Source organism: Somniosus microcephalus, chromosome 8, assembly GCF_052327205.1.
Source record: "Somniosus microcephalus isolate GS21.2 chromosome 8, FLI_Smic_1.0, whole genome shotgun sequence".
In the NCBI taxonomy this organism is placed as follows: Eukaryota; Metazoa; Chordata; class Chondrichthyes; order Squaliformes; family Somniosidae; genus Somniosus; species Somniosus microcephalus.
Window position 1 is genome coordinate 5,681,710 of NC_140994.1, and position 20,986 is coordinate 5,702,695.

Here is a 20,986-nt window from a genome sequence, read left to right on the forward strand (position 1 = left end):
GGCAGTACTGAGGGAGCGCCGCACTGTCGGAGGGGCAGTACTGAGGGAGCGCTGCACTGTCGGAGGGGCAATACTGAGGGAGCGCTGCACTGTCGGAGGGGCAGTACTGAGGGAGCGCTGCACTGTCAGAGGGGCAGTACTGAGGGAGCGCTGCACTGTCGGAGGGGCAGTACTGAGGGAGCGCTGCACTGTCGGAGGGGCAGTACTGAGGGAGCGCCGCACTGTCGGAGGGGCAGTACTGAGGGAGCGCCGCACTGTCGGAGGGACAGTACCGAGGGAGTGCTGCACTGTCGGAGGGGCAGTACTGAGGGAGCGCTGCACTGTCGGAGGGGCAGTACTGAGGGAGCGCCGCACTGTCGGAGGGGCAGTACTGAGGGAGCGCTGCACTGTCGGAGGGGCAGTACTGAGGGAGCGCCGCACTGTCGGAGGGGCAGTACTGAGGGAGCGCTGCACTGTCGGAGGGGCAATACTGAGTGAGCGCCGCACTGTCAGAGGTGCCGTCTTTCAGATGAGACATTAAACCGAGGCCCCCTCTACCCTCAGGTGGATGTAAAAGATCCCACGGCACTATTTCGAAGAAGAGCAGGGGAGTTCTCCCCGGTGTCCTGGAGCCAATATTTATCCCTCAATCAACATCACTAAAAGAGATTATCTGGTCATTATCACATTGCTGTTTGTGGGAGCTTGCTGTGTGCAAATTGGCTGCCGCGTTTCCTACATTACAACAGTGACTACACTTCAAAAAGTACTTCATCGGCTATAAAACTCTTTGGGACGTCCGGTGGTCGTGAAAGAACATGAGAAATAGGAGCAGGAATAGGCCACTTGGCCCCTCGAGCCTGCTCCGCCATTCAATAAGATCATGGCTGATCTTGGGCTCAAAGCCACTTCCCCGTCCGCTCCCCATAACCCTTCACTCCCTTATCTTGCAAAACTCTGTCTATCTCCACCTTAAATATATTCAATGACCCAGCCTCCACGGCTCTCTGGGGCAGTGAAATCCACAGATTTATGACCCTCTGAGAGAAGAAATTCCTCCTCATCTCAGTTCTGAAAGGGCGACCCTTTATTCTGAAACTGTGCTCCCGAGTTCTAGATTTCCCCACGAAGGGAAACATCCTCTCTGCATCTACCTTGTCGAGCCCCCTCAGTATCTTATATGTTTCAATAAGATCACCTCTCATTCTTCTGAATTCCAATGAGTATAGGCCCAGCCTGCTCAACCTTTCCTCATAAATCAACCCCCTCATCTCTGGAATTAACCTAGTGAATCGTCTCTGAACTGCCTCCAATGCAAGTATATCCTTCCTTAAATAAGGAGACCAAAACTGTACGCAGTACTCCAGGTGTGGTCTCACCAATACCCTGTACAGTTGTAGCAGGACTTCCCTGCTTTTATTCTCCAACCCCCTTGAAATAAAGGCCAACATTCCATTTGCCTTTTTGATTACTTGCTGTACCTGCATGCTAACTTTTTGTGTTTCATGCACAAGGACCCCCAGGTCCCTCTGAACTGTAGCATTTTGTAATCTCTCTCCATTCAAATAATAATTAGCTTTTTTGTTTTTCCTGCCAAAGTGAATAGCCTCGCACTGTCCCACATTATACTCCATCTGCCAAATGTTTGCCCACTCACTTAGCCTGTCTATATCCATTTGCAGATTCTTTGAGTCCTCTGCAAAACTTGCTTTCCCACCCATCTTTGTATCATCAAAGATGCTGTAGAAATGTAAGTCTTTCTTTCTTTAAAACACGTTTTTTCCCCAAATGTTGACTCCCAGAGGAAGAGGGAGGCTGAGGTTGGGGAGCCTGCAATTTAGGAATTGTGTGTATTGGGTGATCGGTGCCGAAACAGGAAAGCGTAGAGCAACTTCCTGTTACCAGCACTACGAAACCACAGTTCACGAAGTTAAGCTTCCCCATCCCCCGTCCCTCCCTCGAACCTCAGGACAGGATTATCACTGACTAAAACCTTAACAAACGCCTATCATAACTAACTCTTCACCAGCCCAGATGTGCTAGTTGGAAAGCACAGAGGGAGGGACTGAGGTGGCCAGAGATTCAGGCAATCCATGGCTGAGTCTGCACAACAGGAGGCAGGTCTGGGAGGAGATCACCACACAGTATCAGTGATGGGTCGACTGCCTCTGAACTTGGCAGGAGGTTCGGAGATGTTTCTATGCTACTGACCCTGAACCAACATGGAATGAAGACCACGGGGCTGGTCTTCAGGAGGTCAAACTTCTCACCCTTTGCCCAGATATCTGTAGAATAACACATGCCAAAATGAGCTTGTCCTTCAGTCAATATGGTGAATTCCTTCCGACCACACTCTAATGATGTGAAGTTATTTTAAAAATTCATTCTCGCGATGTGGGTGTCACTGGCAAGACCAGCATTTATTGCCCATCCCTAGTTGCCCTTGAGAAGGTGGTGGTGAGCCGCCTTCTTGAACCGCTGCAGTCCGTGTGGTGAAGGTGCTCCCACAGTGCTGTTAGGGAGGGAGTTCCAGGATTTTGACCCAGGGATGATGAAGGATTGACGATATATTTCCAATTCAGGATGATGAGTGACTTGGAGGGGAAATTGGAGGGAATGGTGTTCCCATGCGCCTGCTGCCCTTGTCCTTCTAGGTGGAAGAGGTCGCGGGTTTGGGAGATGCTGCCGAAGAAGCCTTGGCGAGTTGCTGCAGTGCATCTTGTAGATGGTACACACTGCAGCCATGGTACGCCGGTGGTGGAGGGAGTGAATGTTTAATCTATAATGGGAGCTCGATAATATCCTGTTGCCTATATCTCCTTCAGTAAACATGTTGCATCACTCTCCTCAAGTGTGGAGGAGGGGGATGAGAGAAGAATTTCGTCCTGCCTCATAATCCTCAAAAGTTTCCATCCCCGGGGTTGACTGTCACTTGACTCCAGTGACCTCAGTGAATACTTTCTTGCTTTCTCTCCTCCTCTGAAGGTGTTGACTCACACTGGGGTATATCTCTGAGGCCACCTGCAGAGCCATTTCTAATGTCTGAACTAAACAGCGAGTGTCAACATTTCAACTGTGGTGGGCGAGCAAGACATCCCTGAGCCCGAGCGTCCCCTTATGAACACTCCACAGAAGCAGACATTCCAGCAGGGATCACTGCTCAAACATCAGGGACAAGAACACAAATTCTTTTTTTTTATCCTGCCCAAACTTGGGGCTCTGAGATCACTTGTAATGCCCTTACTGCCACCTTGGCTGAGGTTGGCGACTCAATACCCATCAGAGATTGAACCAGAAATCTGTATAACTGAGGATCGCACAGAGTGCTGCACTTGCCCACCAAACGACTGGGGGACGAAGAAGAAAGGATTGATCCGAATAGAAGGACATAAGATGCACAGCCATGCAAATGAGTAGAGGTGAAAGAGGGGACTACCTGTCCTGGGAGTGTTTGATGGGACAGTGTAGAGGGAGCTTTACTCTGTATCTAACCCGTGCTGTACCTGCCCTGGGAGTGTTTGATGGGACAGTGTAGAGGGAGCTTTACTCTGTATCTAACCCGTGCTGTACCTGCCCTGGGAGTGTTTGATGGGACAGTGTAGAGGGAGCTTTACTCTGTATCTAACCCTGTGCTGTACCTGCCCTGGAAGTGTTTGATGGGACAGTGTAGAGGGAGCTTTACTCTGTATCTAACCCGTGCTGTACCTGCCCTGGGAGTGTTTGATGGGGCAGTGTAGAGGGAGCTTTACTCTGTATCTAACCCATGCTGTACCTGCCCTGGGAGTGTTTGATGGGACAGTGTAGAGGGAGCTTTACTCTGTATCTAACCCTGTGCTGTACCTGCCCTGGGAGTGTTTGATGGGACAGTGCAAAGGGAACTTTACTCTGTATCTAACCCGTGCTGTACCTGCCCTGGGAGTGTTTGATGGAACAGTGTAGAGGGAGATTTACTCTGTATCTAACCAGTGCTGTACCTGCTCTGGGAGTGTTTGAAGGGACTGTGTAGAGGGAGCTTTACTCTGTATCTAAGCCATGCTGTACCTGCCCTGGAAGTGTTTGATGGGACAGCGTAGAGGGAGCTTTACTCTATATCTAACTCGTGCTGTACCTGCCCTGGGAGTGTTTGATGGGACAGTGTAGAGGGAGCTTTACTCTGTATCTAACCCGTGCTGTACTAGCCCTGGGAGTGTTTGATGGGGACAGTGTAGAGGAAGCTTTACTGTGTATCTAACCCGTGCTGTACCTACCCTGGGAGTGTTTGATGGGACAGTGTAGAGGGAGCTTTACTCTGTATCTAACCCGTGCTGTACCTGCCCTGGGAGTGTTTGATGGGACAGTGTAGAGTGAGCTTTACTCTGTATCTAACCCGTGCTGTACCTGCCCTGGGAGTGTTTGAAGGGACAGTGTACAGGGAGTTTTTATCTGTATCTAAGCCGTGCTGTACCTGCCCTGGAAGTGTGTAATGGGACAGTGTAGAGGGAGCTTTACTCTGTATCTAACCCATGCTGTACCTGCCCTGGGAGTGTTTGATGGGACAGTGTAGAGGGAGCTTTACTCTGTATCTAACCCGTGCTGTACTAGCCCTGGGAGTGTTTGATGGGGACAGTGTAGAGGTAGCTTTACTGTGTATCTAACCCGTGCTGTACCTACCCTGGGAGCGTTTGATGGGACAGTGTAGAGGGAGCTTTATTCTGTATCTAACCCGTGCTGTACCTGCCCTGGGAGTGTTTGATGGGACAGTGTAGAGGGAGCTTTACTCTGTATCTAACCCATGCTGAAACTGCCCTGGGAGTGTTTGATGGGACAGTGTAGAGGGAGCTTTACTCTGTATCTAACCTGTGCTGTCGCTGCCCTGGGAGTGTTTGATGGGACAGTATAGAGGGAGCTTTACTCTGTATCTAACCTGTGCTGTCGCTGCCCTGGGAGTGTTTGATGGGACAGTGTAGAGGGAGCTTTACTCTGTATCTAACCTGTGCTGTCGCTGCCCTGGGAGTGTTTGATGGGACAGTATAGAGGGAGCTTTACTCTGTATCTAACCTGTGCTGTCGCTGCCCTGGGAGTGTTTGATGGGACAGTGTAGAGGGAGCTTTACTCTGTATCTAACCCCTGCTGTACATACCCTGGGAGCATTTGAATTTCAACAAATATGAAATGATTTGCTCAATCCTTTTATAGAAATGTTGAAATTTTAGTACAAAAGGAGGCCACATGTCGCTTTGTGCCTTTGGGATGCTGGTCCAACACGGGAGCTCTCTACTCTAACCCCATTCTCTCTTATATTGCCCGGTTAGCCTGCTGGTTAACAGCGTACCCAGATATGCCCATATATACTACAGGAAAAATAGCGTGCGCAGATAGATGGGGGAGCGCGTGTGCAGTCAATGAAAGAGAAAAGAGCAGAGAAAGAAAGGAGTGATAGAAAGCCGCAGTGGAAAAACAGAGCGACTGGAGAGAAAGTGGGAAAGAGAGAGATGGGGAGAGATGGATATCGGCTAATATAATGAGGGAGTGAAAGAAAGGAAGGGGGAGCCTAAAGAAGGAGAAAGTGGGTGAGAAAAAGAGAAGGAAGATGAGGAGAAGAGAGAGGTAGAAGAAGAGAGAAAGAGAAATAGAACAAGGCGAGAGCCACAATGGTGAAAAGCTGATGGAGCTGTTTGGAGTAAAGCTCTTTTCTCTCAGTATCACTGCACCTTGTTATAGTGCAATTTTTGTCAAATGACAGGAGATTACTTGCCAACGGCTTGGTGTGTGCTGGCGGAGGTGGTTTAGCTGAAGTATTTATGCCTGGGAGAGAGGAGTGTATGTTTTTGGAATAGCGTCTGACACCTGGGTCACTTCATTAATCTTGTACAAATAAATCCTTCACTTCCATCCATCTCAGGTCCCCGTGATTCCACGGCAGAGTTGAGTCCCTCCCCACACTGAACGAGTCATTATCCAGCCACTGAGTGGCCAGGCTCGGCTCTCCCTTCATCAGGTGCCTGATATTCAGTCTCATCTGGTTTAACGGATTCAGGGCACAGCTTTTGTCCCCGTCCCTTGTATCCTCCAGCTTGGCCCGGAGGCACTCGCTCTCCAATTTTCCTGTCTCCGGGCTTAAATCAACACTTAAGGGCTTTGTCTTGAGAAGTGGGGATTTTAACGGCTTGCAACCATAAATTCTGCACAGAAATGTCAAATATCAGCTGTGATAAACGAGCCAGCTAATTCCCCATGTCTGCCCTCTATTTTACAGTGCCGTTTACAGCACTTCTCTCTTTCCATCTTTACTCGCTCCCATCCCCTCTAGTCCTCTCCCTCCTTCTCTCTAATCCTCTTTCTCTCTCTCTCCTATTTCTCTCTTCTCTTCCCCTCTTTCTCTCCCCATTTCTCCTTCCTCCATCTCTACTTCTTCTCTTTTCCTGTCTTTCTATTGTTCTCCCTTGTCCTCGCTCATTCTTCCTTTCTTTACCTCTTTCAGTGTCTTTCCGTTATGCTCTTTCCCTCCTTTTCCTTCTCCTGTCTCTCTCCTTTTATCCCTCATTCTCTCCCATATCTCTCTTTCCTTTCTCCTCCCTCCCCTCTTTTCTCCTCCTCACTTTCCTTCCCTCCTTCTCCTCTCTCTCCATTTTATCCTTATCTTCTGTTTCCTTCCTTTCATCTAATTTATCTATCTTTTCACTCTTTCTTTACCTATTTAAATGTGTTTGACTCCTTTCTGCTCATTGTTGTCCTTCCTGTTCAGGACCTTTTCCTTCAGCGTCGCTGCTTCTCTTTGTTTGCTCCCTGTGAATATTTTTGTAGATTTTTCCATTGTGATTCTCTTGCTCAATATTAGGGCTAATTGCTCATTCTAACAAATGTAATCAGCTTTTTAGATATGGTCTATCATCGCTCCAACCAAAGGTGAGTGTGAGTGTGACTGTGTGAGTGAGTGTGTGCGTGTGTGTGACTGAGTGTGTGTGTGATTGTGTGTGTGACTGTGAGTGAGTGTGTGTGAGTGTGTGAGTGTGAGTGATTATGAGTGTGAGTGAGTGTGTGAGTGAGTGTGTGAGTGTGTGAGTGAGTGTGTGAGTGAGTGTGTGAGTGAGTGTGTGAGTGTGTGTGTGTGAGTGTGAGTGTGTATGACAGTGTGTGTGTGTGTATGTATGAGTGAGTGTGTGAGTGAGTGTGTGTGTGATTGAGTGAGTGTGAGTGTGTGTGTGAGAGTGTGTGTGTGAGTGAGTGTGTGTGTGAGTGAGTGAGTGAGTGTGAGTGTGTGTGTGAGAGCGTGTGTGTGAGTGTCTGAGTGTGTGGGGGGTGTGTGAGAGAGTGTGTGAGTGAGAGTATGAATGCGTGTATGGGTGTGTGAGTATGAGTGTGTGTGGGTGTGTGTGTGAATATGTGAATGAGTGTGAGTGAGTGTGTGTGTGTATGTGTGAGTGAGTGAGTGAGTGTGTGAGTGGGTCTGTGTGCGTGTGAGAGAGAGTGTGTGAGAGTGAGTGTTGTTATGTTCATAAATAAATAGACATTATCATTATGAACAGCTAGCTTCTAGCTAGTCACTTTATTGAGCACATGTGGACTTGTACAGCCTCCATCTTGACTACTGCCTTGTGGGTAGCCTACTCTTATATACATACAGCTCTACAGCTCCACCTAGTGTACCATTCTAGAATGACAGGTTACTGATCATTACAGCCCCCTTTCTTTGAAGTTAAACAAAATCAATATCAATCAATATCAATCAACTTTCAAGAAACACGATAAAGATGATATCAGTAACACTTTTGTTAGTGCTCTATAAACATAAACATTTTCACAACAGTCAACACATTTTCAAAGCTTTACTTTATACTCAAAGATTAAGTCTATCAGGCTTTTTTACTTCACATGTGGATCTTCTCAGCACAGGTAAGTCTGATGTGTTTCCATGAGAGCCTGTATGTGTGTTTGTGTTAGATTGTTCTGGTGGTGATTGACAAGATTCAGTTGCGGCATTGTCATCAATCTGCTCTTGGATAGTCTCTTGCGTTTTTAGGAGGGAACGGCGGTTCCTCCTGAGAATCTGTCCTTCCTCAGTTCTAACAGTGTATGACCTTGGTCCTACTTCCTCAAGAACTGTAGCTTTCCTGTTCCATGCATCTGGATCCTCAATCCTGACAACATCATCCCTTGTCAATGGTTTTAGGGTTTTGGATAACTTGTCATAGTATGATTTCTGTTTCAGCTTTAACAGTTGAAGTCTCTGTCTCAGTTCCTTGCTCTGCTTTTCTTTTGCACAGCAGGGTAGCGTGGTACGCAACTTGCGACCCATTAGGAGTTCAGCAGGTGAAGAACCACAGTCTAAAGGTGAGGCTCGGTGGCTCAGCAAGGCGAGATAAGGATCAGACTTGCTTTCTGTCGCTTTCTTCAGTAGCTGTTTGAGAACTTGAACACCTTTCTCTGCCTTACCATTTGACTGAGCATACAAAGGACTGGATGTGATGTGCTGAAAGTCATACTGTGCTGCAAACTGTTGCCACTCCTTACAGTTGAAGCACGGACCATTGTCGCTAACGGCAATCCTGGGAATTCCATGTCTGGCGAAGATGGATTTAGCATGCATTATGACACTGCTTGCTGTGGTGCTTGAGATCAGCGCCATCTCAGGATAGTTAGAATAGTAGTCAATCACTATTAGATATTCTTTACCATTCAAATGAAAGAGGTCCATACCAACCTTTTGCCATGGTGCTGTTGGTAAGTCAGCTACTATCATTGGTTCCTTTGCTTGTTTGTTTTGGTGTTTCTGACATGTCTCACATTGGCCTATCATGTTCTCAATGTCCTTATTTATGCCAGGCCAATAAACAGTGTCTCTTGCTCTCCTTTTGCATTTTTCAATTCCGAGGTGTCCCTCATGAATCCTTTGAGCATGTGGAATGACTATTCTGTTCTGTTTTAGTAATAGTCCACTTGCGACACTCAACTCTGACCTTATGTGAAAGTACTTTGGACAGGAACCTTTTGGCCAACCATGATGAATGTTCTCTATTACTGTTTGTAACACTGTCTTTTACTGTTTCTTCTGCTATTTGCTTTGATTTTGTGTCTGACACGGGCAGCGCAGCAGTGACCATACTCACATGAACATCCACGTCTTCCTCAGTAGAGCTCACATGACTCATTGTGGGTGCTTGGGATAGTGCACCTGCTAACACTATGTGTTTGCCTGGTGTGTAGATCAGTTCAAAGTCATATCTTTGCAGCTTCATCATGAGTCGTTGTATCCTTGGAGACATCTCATTCAGGTTCTTTTTTATGATGACAACCAGTGGGCAGTGGTCTGTCTCAACTGTGAAGGTGGGAAGTCCATATATGTAGCCATGGAACTTTTCTAGTCCAACTACCAAGCCTAGACATTCCTTTTCAATCTGGGCGTATTGATACTCAGAATCAGTCATAGACCTGGAGGCATAGGCAACAGGCTTCCAATCTTCACCCTCTGCTTGTAGCATCCATTGACACTTTGATTCTCTTTGTTGGGTCAAAGAAGGTGAGTACAGGTGTGGTTTTCAGCACTGTTTTGAGTTTCATCCAGTCTTGTTCATGTCTTTCTGTCCATGCGAACTCATTTGTTTTATGTAGCAGGTCTCGCAGACAGGCTGTCTTGGCTGACAAGTTAGGAATGAATTTTCCAATGAAGTTTATCATCCCCATGATGCATAGCACTCCTTTTTTATCAGTGGGTCGGGGCATGTTGAGTATGGCGTTTACTTTTTCCATATCTGGCTCTATTCCTTTACCAGATAGATTATCTCCTAGGAAAGTGACTTCCTGGACGCCAAACTGACACTTGGCTTTGTTGAGCTTCAGTCCATTCTGGCGTATGCTCTGTAGCACTTTAGTCAGTCTCTCATTGTCTTCTTTCAGTGTGGAGCCCCATGTAGTGTATGTGCCTTTAAGAGCCCCAGGTGTGCTGTAATGCCGGTAATTGCCACTCGGGCTATATAAGCCTGTATATTGTGTATATCCGTTAGAACCCCCCCCCCCCCAGACTTTGCTTAGTAAATACCTATGAACCAACTCCTGTCTTCAGTGCCTTTATCAACACACGGACACTACAGTGGCGACGAAGTGGAAACGGACTTACCTGCAATTCGGCAGCACCTCAAGGACATCAATTCCTCGGGCATCCTGAAGACTCAAGGAAGTGAGAGAAGCTGTGGTTTCACCAGCTGGCCAAGCTGGTGGCAGGTACTGTGCTAATCTTTCCTGGGCGTCAGGCTGGGGCTCCAGCAGCTGGCTCTACAGCTGAGACAGGCAGCAAAATCGGAGGCAAGCAATAACGGACTGGGAGGGAGCACTTGGGAGATGGCCGGCGCGGCAAGCAGGTCAGCGTTCAAACCTGGAGAGAAACTCCGGCGGGAACAAGTCTCTAACAGTAAATTAAAAAAATTAAAAAAGAACGGAAACCGCAGTAAACAGCGTTGTCATCGGCAGCAGCGGTGGGAAAGCGCGGGAAGCACCATATCTTTTCTACAGAAAAGAAAGAAAAGCGCGGGAAGCGCCATATCTTTTCTAAGATGCCTAATTCTGGCAATATTGATGCTTTTGATAACGAGATAGAGGATTGGACCACATATGTGGAAAAAGTGGAGGTATATTGCACCGTAAATGGAATAGAAGATGAGAAAAAAGCTTCAGTACTTCTGGATCTAATGGGCGCAAAGACATACAAGCTGTTACGAAACCTAATCACTCAAGCCGAACCGATGGACAAGAATTTTAAGGAGATTTTTGATACCCTACACTGCCAATTCGAGGCAGGACTGGCAGATTCTCTGCGAGACAAATTCGTCTGCGATCCCCTAAGTGTAGAAACACAAAAAAAGCTATTTTCTGAGAAAAATTTAACACTGGACAAGGCTTTCAGTGCAATAGGGGCTGCAGAGATACAGCAAAGGCCACAGGACTTCGGCACCCATGAAATGACATAGGGTTTCGAGAGATGTTATCGCTGCGGCAGATCCACCCATGACCAGAGGGACTGCTGGTTCAAGGACAAAGCATGCAGGCAATACGGAAAGATGGGACACATTCCACGTGTGTGCCGATCTGAAAACAAAAAATCCACTAACAGGAAAAGAATCAATAAGGAAAAGCACAGAAAGGTACAAATGATGACGGACAGTAGCTCCGAAGACCAGAAGAGCGATAGCGACTCCGGGAACAAGAGACTAAGCTCTCTCAAATTACATAATGTAATTGCCAAAGAAGATTACCAGACCATTTGGGTTACCCTCACAATAGCAGGGTCCCCAGTTAAAATGGAGCGAGATACAGGATCAGCTCTGACCGTCATAAATCGACGGGATTACGAGCGGCTATTTCCGCATATACCTTTAAAAGACACATCCATTATCTTGAAAACATATACGGGGCAGAAAGTATACCCCAAAGGAAAAATAAGGGTGCCTGTTGTATACAACGGCAAGGAAATACAGAAGTTGTATTTATACGTTCTACAAGATGGTGGTCCACTGCTGTTGGGACGTGAATGTATCAGAAAAATACGTTTAGACTGGCACTCCATTCAGGCACTGACGGTGACCAGTAAGGAAAAAAATGATGATGACGTCATACCTGAACGATTAAAAGACATCTTGGCCAATGCCAAGGAAGTGTTTCAAGAGAAACTAGGAACCTTGAAAGGCATCACCGCCTCAATAAAAGTGGAAGATGCAGCAATTCCCAAGTTTTTTAAGGCAAGACCAGTGCCATACGCAATTCGTCCAGCAGTCGAGGCAGAGCTGGAGAATTTGGAAAAGGCAGGCGTATTATCTAAAATAGATTGGAGCGATTGGGCAACACCCATCGTCCCAGTCATGAAGAAAGCATTGAAGAATGATAAATCTAAAGAACAGAGAAAAATTCGCATCTGTGGAGACTTCAAGGTGAATGTAAACCCGGTCCTTCACACGGTACAGTATCCTCTTCCGAGGATAGAAGATATTTTCGCCTCACTATCTGGAGGGAAACGTTTCACCAAAATTGACTTGGCACAGGCATATCTACAGATAGAGGTTGAAGAGGCCTCTAAAAAATATCTCACGATAAATACACACAAAGGTCTGTACCAGTACAATCGACTGGTTTTCGGAGTAGCATCCGCTCCAGCTATCTGGCAAAGAGCTATGGAGCAAGTCCTCCAAGGGATTCCGGGGACTCAATGCTACCTAGACGACATCCGTGTAACAGGAGAAAATGACAACGAGCACCTTGCCAATTTAGAGCAGGTGCTCACTAGGCTGAGAGAACAGGGCCTACGAGCAAATCGCCCCAAGTGTGAATTTTTCCGAAATCAAATATCATATTGTGGCCACATAATAAATAAGGAAGGGTTGCATAAGTCACCTGAAAAAATTGAAGCGGTCATAAAAGCCCCAGCACCTGAAAATGTTTCACAATTAAGGTCGTTCCTATGATTAATAAATTACTATCATAAATTTTTACCAAACTTATCAACTCTTCTACACCCTCTTAATGAACTGCTACAAACAGGAGTAATTTGGAAATGGAACGAAGACTGCAAACGTGCCTTCCATAAATGCAAAGACTTAATCACATCCAAAGAAGTTTTGGCTCATTACAACCCATCACTGCCAATCAGACTGGCGTGCGATGCATCCCCTTACGGCATAGGAGCAGTATTATCACATAAATTCCCTGATGGCTCGGAACGGCCGATAGCTTTTGCGTCACGCTCATTGAACTCAGCTGAGCGTAACTATGCCCAAATCGACAGGGAAGCACTCAGCCTGGTATGGGGAGTAAAGAAATTCAACCATTACCTACACGGACAAAAATTTACCTTGTTGACTGACCATCAACCCCTCATCTCCATATTCAACCCTAAAAAGGTGTTCCCATTATGACAGCACAAAGGCTACAGAGGTGGTCCCTTTTTCTAGGGGCACACCAATACAACATAGAATACAAAGGGTCAAAACAGCATGGGAATGCTGACGGTTTATCGCGCCTACCGTTGCCAACAGTAGAAGAGGCACCTACAGTAGACCCAATGGAGATGTTCCACTCTACCATAGTGGAATGTCTACCAGTAACAAATTCTGCCATTGAAAGGGAAACGAGAAATGACCCGACTCTTTCACGGGTCTACGATTTAACAGTGAAGGGATGGCCAGCACATGGCGAACCACTGTTGCCAGCATTCTCGCAAAGAAAACAGCTGTCAGTGTGCCGAGGAACCTTGATGTGTGGATCCAGAGTGGTGATTCCACCCAAACTCCAGGATAAAGTGCTAAAGGAGCTTCACGAGGGGCATCTGGGTGGAGTGAAAATGAAGAACCTAGCCAGGGCGTTTGTATGGTGGCCAGGTATCGATGGAGACATCAAAGAAATGACCAAGAGTTGCCTAGGATGCCAGAAGGTCCAAAACGCTCCACCACAAGCCCCTCTACATCCATGGGAGTGGCCCTCATCTCCCTGGCAAAGGGTGCACATCGACTTTGCTGGTCCATTTATGGACTCAATGTTCTTAATCGCGGTTGATGCACACTCCAAGTGGCCGGAGGTAATAAAGATGTCCTCCACCACCACGGTAAAAACCATCACAGTATTAAGGACCATATTTGCCAGGAATGGGCTGCCGGAACAGATATGTTCTGATAATGGACCGCAATTTGTGTCCGAAGAATTCAGAAAGTTCTTAAAAAAACAATGGGGTTAAGCACTACACGTCCGCCCCATACCATCCCGCCACCAATGGATTGGCTGAAAGGTTTGTCCAGACCTTCAAGAAGGCCATAAAGGCCATGGGTAATGAAGACATAAAACTTCAGCACAAGGTGGATAACTTCTTATTCGCATACAGGAATGCAACACATATGGTTACCAACCAAACTCCCGCCATGATGTTCTTCAATAGAAACCTAAGATGCCGGCTGGATTTGGTCAATCCCAACATCAGAAGGGACGTGGAGAACCGGCAGTTTCAAGGCATGAATGAAAGGCCAACTAGAACCTTCCAGATAGGTCAACAAGTTTTGGCCCGGGACTACCGTACCGAGAAATGGCAGCCTGGAACTATCTGCACACGACTAGGACCACTGATGTATACCGTGGACATCGGAGAAAGCATAATAAGGCGCCATGCTGACCAAATCATAAAGTCATCCGAAAAGGGACAACCTACACCACAACTCTATACATCTAACGATGAAGTAGAGATACCCATATCTACCTCCGATCCGGTGATACTGGAACCCGATGAACCCGACACTGGCATTCAAGCCGAATCAGCCTTGCCAGAAGAACCTACTACACCACCAGAAATTACTACACCCCCGAGGCGTTATCCAGACCGAGTCAGGAAGCCTCCTGAGAGACTGACTTATAATTAATTAACTACAGCAATGTATATTATTTTGCTTATAACATGTAATTAATAATTACTTAAAATATGATGTACTGGTTAGCTAAAAGGGGAGGAATTGTAGTGTATGTGCCTTTAAGAGCCCCAGGTGTGCTGTAATGCCGGTAATTGCCACTCGGGCTATATAAGCCTGTATATTGTGTATATCCGTTAGAACCCCCCCCCCCCAGACTTTGCTTAGTAAATACCTATGAACCAACTCCTGTCTTCAGTATCTTTATCAACACACGGACACTACACCCCAGATGATGATGTCATCAACATAGACCCGAACTCCTTCCAGACCTTCAATTATGTGTTCCATCGCTCTATGAAAGATTTCAGATGCAGATATTATCCCGAAAGGCATTCTGAGGAAACAATACCTGCCAAATGGTGTGTTGAAGGTACAGTATTTGGTGCTTTCTTCATCCAGTTTTAGTTGCCAAAATCCTTCTGAGGCATCGAGCTTTGTGAAGTATCTGGCACCTGACATTTCACTGGTGATTTCTTCTCGCTTGGGAATCTGGTAGTGTTCACGTTTTATGTTTGCGTTTAAGTCCTTTGGATCCATGCATATTCTTAGATCATTGTTCTTTTTCTTTACACATACCATGGAGTTAACCCAGTCTGTTGGCTCTTCGATTTTCCTGGTGACTCCTAGTGTGGTCATTCTGTCCAGTTCTTTCTTGAGCCGGTCACGCAGGGGTGCTGGAACTCTCCGTGGAGCATGTACCACTGGCTGAGCATCCTCCTTTAGCTGGATCTTGTAAGTGAATGGTAGAACTCCAAATCCTTTGAACACATCCTGGAAATTACTCACTACAGAATCCACCGAGTCATCTGGTCTGCTTATGACACAGTTTATACGGTAGACTCTCTTGACCAGTTCTAAGTCTTCACAAGCTTTGTCACCTAGTAGTGAATCAAGTCCTTCAGCCACAACAGAAAACATGAGATGATGCACTTTGTCTTTGACTGTCACTTTAAGTCTGCATACACCTAAGCTATCTATTTTCTGTCCATTATAGTTCTTCAGTAGTACTGACTTTTTCTGTATTTTGGGCTTTTCTTTCATATTTTTAATTTCACTCATACTGATTAAGTTTGCTTTTGCCCCAGTGTCTAGTTTCAATGTAACTAATGCTCCATTTACCTGCAGTGGCATTATCCATTTGTCCTCTTTTACTGCATTAATTTTATGTTCAGCATTGTCCATTCCTGAGGGCTGCACATTTTCTGTATCCTTTTTGATATTGTCACGTGATACAATTCCTACAGAAAATGTCTCACTTAAATCAGTGTCCTCAATCACATTAGCTCGTTACCCTTTCTTAGTTTTTACTTTTGAAACACATTGTTTGGCAAAGTGATTCTTTCCATGACATTTTGTGCACATTTTTCCAAACGCTGGGCATTGTCTTAACTGGTATTTGTAACCACAGCATTCACAATTAAAAATTCCTTCCTCCAATTGCGTTTCATTTCTGTTCTGCTCACGTTTCTTCCCCTTGTAGGACACAGCACCGACAGCAGCACTATCACTTACTACAATCGCATTATTATTATTTTCACTGAAAGTCTTCACATGCTTTTGAGCTAGCTCACTGGCTTGGCATATTTTCACAGCATTTTCCAATGTTAGTTCGGTTTCTCTCAACAGACGTTCCCTAACCTTTTTATCATGAATACCAAACACAATCTGGTCACAAATCATGGATAATTTCAGTTCAGAGAAATTACACGTCTGTGCTTTCAGTTTCAGATCGGTCACAAAGCTATCAAAAGTCTCATTTTGCTGCTGTGTCCTTGAATGGAACACGTACCTCTCATAGGTCTCATTCTTTTTGGGAGAACAATGTGTATCAAACTTCTTTAACACATCGTCTATTTTTTCTCTGTCCTCCTCTTGATTAAATACAAATGTATTAAATACCTCTATTGCCTGCGGGCCTGCCACTGTGAGCAGCAAAGCTATTTTCCTTGCGTCTGGCTTCATACCGAATCCGATGGCAGCAATGTAGAGTTCGAATTGTTGATTGAAAGTCCGCCAATTGCAGTCGACATTCCCTGTGAGTTTCAAACCCTTCGGTGGCTTCAAATTCTCCATGTCGCATTTCACAATATTCAGCAGATTTTACCAATCCTGGTACCATGTTATGTTCATAAATAAATAGACATTATCATTATGAACAGCTAGCTTCTAGCTAGTCACTTTATTGAGCACATGTGGACTTGTACAGCCTTGTGGGTAGCCTACTCTTATATACATACAGCTCTACAGCTCCACCTAGTCTACCATTCTAAAATGACAGGTTACTGATCATTACAAGTGTGTAAGTGAATGTGGATGTGTGTGAGTGTGAGCGTGTGAGAGTGTGTGAGTGTGAGTGTGTGTGTGTGTGTGAGTGGGTGTGCGAGAGTGTGAGTGAGTGCTTGAGAGTGTGTGAGATTGTGAATGTGTGTGTGTGAGTGTGTCTAAGTGTAAGTGAGTGCTTGAGAGTGTGTGAGATTGTGAATGTGTGTGAGTGTGTGTGAGTGTGTGAGCGTGTGAGTGTGTGTTAGTGTTAGTGTGTGTGAGTGTGTGAATGTGAGTGTGAGTGTGTGTGTGTGAGAGTGTTAGTGTGTGAGTGTGTGTGGGAGAGTGTGAATGAGTGTGAGTGAGTGAGTGTGTGAGAGTGTGAGAGTATGAGAGTCTATGTGAGTGTGAGTGAGAGTGCTTGTATATGTGTGTGAGTGTGTGTAATTGTGAGTGTGTGTGTGGGATTGTGCGTATATGTGTGTGAGTGTGTAAGTCTGTGAGTGTGTGTGAGTGTGAGTGCGTGAGAGTGTATGTGAGTGTGCGAGTTTGTGAGTGTTTAAGTGTGTGTTTGAGTGTGAGTGTGTGTGAGTGTGAGTGTATGTGTGTGAGTGTTTGTGAGTGTGAGTGTGTGAGAGTGTATGTGAGTGTGTGAGTGTTTAAGTGTGTGTGAGAGCATGTGTGTGTGTGGGTGAGAGGGTGTAAGAGTCTGAGAGTGTGATTTTGCGTTTGTGAGAGTGTGTGTCTGAGTGTGAGTGTGTCTGTGTGAGAGTGTGTGAGAATATGGGTGTGTGTGAGTGAGAGGGGGTGAGCTTCTGTGTGTGTGTGAGTTTGCGTGTGTGGGAGTGTGAGTGTGTGAGTGTGTGAGAGTGTGAGTGTGTGTGTGAGTGTGAGAGTGTGTGAGTGTGAGAGAGTGTGTGATTGGATGTGAGTGAGTGGGTGTGAGTGAGTGGGTGTGTGAGTGTGTGTTAGTGTTTGTGAGTGTGTGTGAGTGTGTCCGTGTGTGTGAGTGTTTGTGAGAGTGTGGGTGTGTTTGAGTGTGTGAGTGAGTTTGAGTGTTTGTGAGAGTGTGTGTGAGTGTGAGTGAGTGGGTGTGTGAGTAAGTGAGGCTGTGAGTGTGTGTGAGAGGGTCTGAGTGTGTGTGTGATTATGTGAGAGTGTTTGAGAGTGAGGGTGTGAGTGTGAGAGTGTGAGAGTGTGAGTGTCTGTGAGTGAGTGAGTGTGTGTGAGTGAGTTTTTGAGAGTGAGTGTGTGAGAGTGTTTGAGAGTGTGAGTGTGTGTGAGTGTGTCTGTGTGTGTGAGAGTTTGAGTGATTGTGAGTGTGGTTGTGTGTGAGTGTGTGTGAACAGGTGTGAGTTTGTGTGGTTGTGTGAGAGTGAGTGTGTGAGTGTGAGTGTGTGTGTGAGTGTGTGTGAGTGTGTGTGAGTGTGTATGAGAGTGAGTGTGTGAGTGGGTGTGAGTGAGTGGGTGTGCGAGTATGTGAGTGTGAGGGTGTGAGTGTGTGTGCGTGTGTGTGAGTGTTTGTGAATGTGTGTGAGTGTGATTGTGTGTGAGAGGGTGTGAGTGTGTGTGTGTGATTGTGTGAGAGTGTGTGCGTTTGTGAGTGTGTGTGTGTGTGTGAGTGTGTGTGAATGTGTGTGAGTGTGAGTGAGTGGGTTTTGTGAGAGTCTGTGTGAGTGTGAGTGTGTGTGAGTGAGTGGGTGTGTGAGTGAGGGTGTGATTGTATGTGAGTGTTTGTGTGAGTGTCTGAGTGTGTGTGATTGTGTGAGAATGTTTGAGCGTGAGTGTGTGAGTGAGTGAGTTTTTGGGAGTGAATGTGTGAGAGTGTGAGTGTGTGTGAGTGTGAGTGTGTGTGAGTGTGTGTGTGAGTGAGTGTGTGTGAGGGTGATGGTGTGAGAGTGTGTGAGTGAGTGAGTGGGTGTGTGAGAGTGTGAGTGTGTGAGAGTGTTAGAGTGTATGAGTGTGTGTGAGTGTGTGTGAGTTTGAGTGATTGTGAGTGTTTGTGAGTGTGATTGTGTGTGAGTGTGTGAACAGGTGTGAGGTTTTTTAAATTCATTGATGGGATGTGGGCGTCGCTGGCTAGGCCTGCATTTAGTGCCCATCCCTAATTGCCCTTGAGAAGATGGTGGTGAGCCGCCGCCTTGAACCGCTGCAGTCCATATGGTGTAGGTACACCCACAATGCTGTTAGGAAGGGAGTTCCAGGATTTTGGCCCAGCGACAGTGAAGGAACGGCAATACAGGTCCAAGTCAGGATGGTGTGTGGCTTGGAGGGGAACTTGTAGGTGGTGATGTTCCCATGCGTCTGCTGCCCTTGTCCTTCTAAGTGGTAGAGGTCGCGGGTTTGGAAGGTGCTGTTGAAGGAGCTTTGGCGAGTTACTGCAGTGCATCTTGTAGATGGTACACACTGCAGCCACAGTGCGCCGGTGGTGGAGGGAGTGAATGTTGAAGGTGGTGGATGGAGTGCCAATCAAGCGGGCTGCTTTATCCTGAATGGTGTCGAGCTTCTTGAGTGTTGTTGGAGCTGCACTCATCCAGGCAAGTGGAGAGTATTCCATCACACTCCTGACTTGTGCCTTGTAGATGGTGGAAAGACTTTGGGGAGTCAGGAGGTGAGACACTCGCCGCAGAATTCCCAGCCTCTGGCCTGCTCTTGTAGCCACAGTATTTATATGGCTGGTCCAGTTCAGTTTCTGATCAATGGTAACCCCCAGGATGTTGATAGTGGGGGATTCAGCGATGGTAATGCCATTGAATGTCAAGGGGAGATGGTTAGAGTGAGTGTGTGCAATTGTGTGAGTGTGAGTGTGTGAGTGTGAGTGTGTGTGTGAGTGTGTGTGTGTGTGAGAGTCTGAGTGTGTGAGAATATGTGTGTGTGAGTGTATGTACATGTGTGTGACTGTGAATGTGTGAGTGTGTGAGAGTTTGTGTGAGTGAGAGGGTGTGAGAGTCGGAGTGTGTGTGTGAGTGTGTGTGAGGGTGAGTGTGTGAGAGTATGAGTGTGAGTGTGTGAGAGTGTGAGTGTGAGAGAGTGTGTGAGACTGTGTGAGTGTGTGAGAGTGTGAGTGTGTGATTGAGAGTGTGTGAGAGTGTGTGTGAGTGTGATTGAATGTGTGAGTGAGTGAGAGTGTGAGTGTGTGAGAATGTGTGAGGGTGTGTGTGCGAGTGTGTGAGTGTGTGTGAGTGCATCTGAGTTTGAGTGATTGTGTGTTTGTGAGTGTGATTGTGTGTGTGAACAGGTGTGATTGTGTGCAATTGTGTGAGAGTGTGAGTGTGTGAGTGTGAGTGTGTGTGTGAGTGTGTGAGTGGATGTGAGTGGGTGTGTGAGTGTGTGAGTGTTTGTGAGTGTGTGTGTATGTCAGTGTGTGTGAGAGTGTGTGGGTGTGAGAGTGTGAGTGGGTGTGAGTGAGTGGGTGTGAGTGAATGGGTGTGTGAGTGTGTGAGTGTGTGTGTGTGTGTGAGTGTTTGTGAGTATGTGCGAGTGTGTCAGTGTGTGCATGTGTGTGAGTGTTTGTGAGAGTGTGTGTGAGTGTGATTGGGTGTGAGTGTGTGTGTGAGTGTGTCAGTGTGTGCATGAGTGTGTGTGAGTGTGATTGGGTGTGTGTGTGAGTGTGTGTGAGTGTATGAGTGTCAGTGTGTGTGTGAGTGTAAGTGAGTGTGTGAGTGAGTGTGTGTATGACAGAGTTTGTGTGTGTGTGAGAGTATGTGTGAGTGTATGCCAGTGTGTCAGTGTGTATGAGTGTGAGTGAGTGTTTGTGAGAGTGCATGTGAGTGTGAGTGTGTGTGAGAGTGTGTGTGAGTGAGTGAGAGTGTTTCTGAGAGTGTGTGAGAGGGTGCGAGTGTGTGTGTGATTGTGTGAGCGCATTTGAGATTGTGATTGTTTGAGAGCATTTGAGAGTGCGATTTGGTGATAGTGTGATTGTGTGTGAGAGTGAGAGTCTGAGTGTGTGTGTGAGAGTGTGTGAGAATGTAAGTGTGTATGAGTGTGAGTGTGTGAGAGTGAGTTTGTGATTGAGAGTGCATGAGAGTGTAAGTGTGTGTTAGTGTGTGAGTTAGTGACTCCAAGGTTAAATTCCTCCTCTATGCAGACGACCTGGTTCTGCTCTCACCAACTGAGGAGGGTCTACAGCAGAACCTGGATCTGCTAGAGTCATTCTGTCAGACCTGGGCCCTGACAATAAACCCCCAAAAAAACAAAGTTCTTGGGTTCCAGCAAAGATCCAGGCATCAGGGACCCAGAATAAACTTCACACTAGGAGCAACTAAAATTGAACAAACTACAAATTACACATACTTAGGCTTAAAAATCAGTTCTACGGGAAATTTTCATTT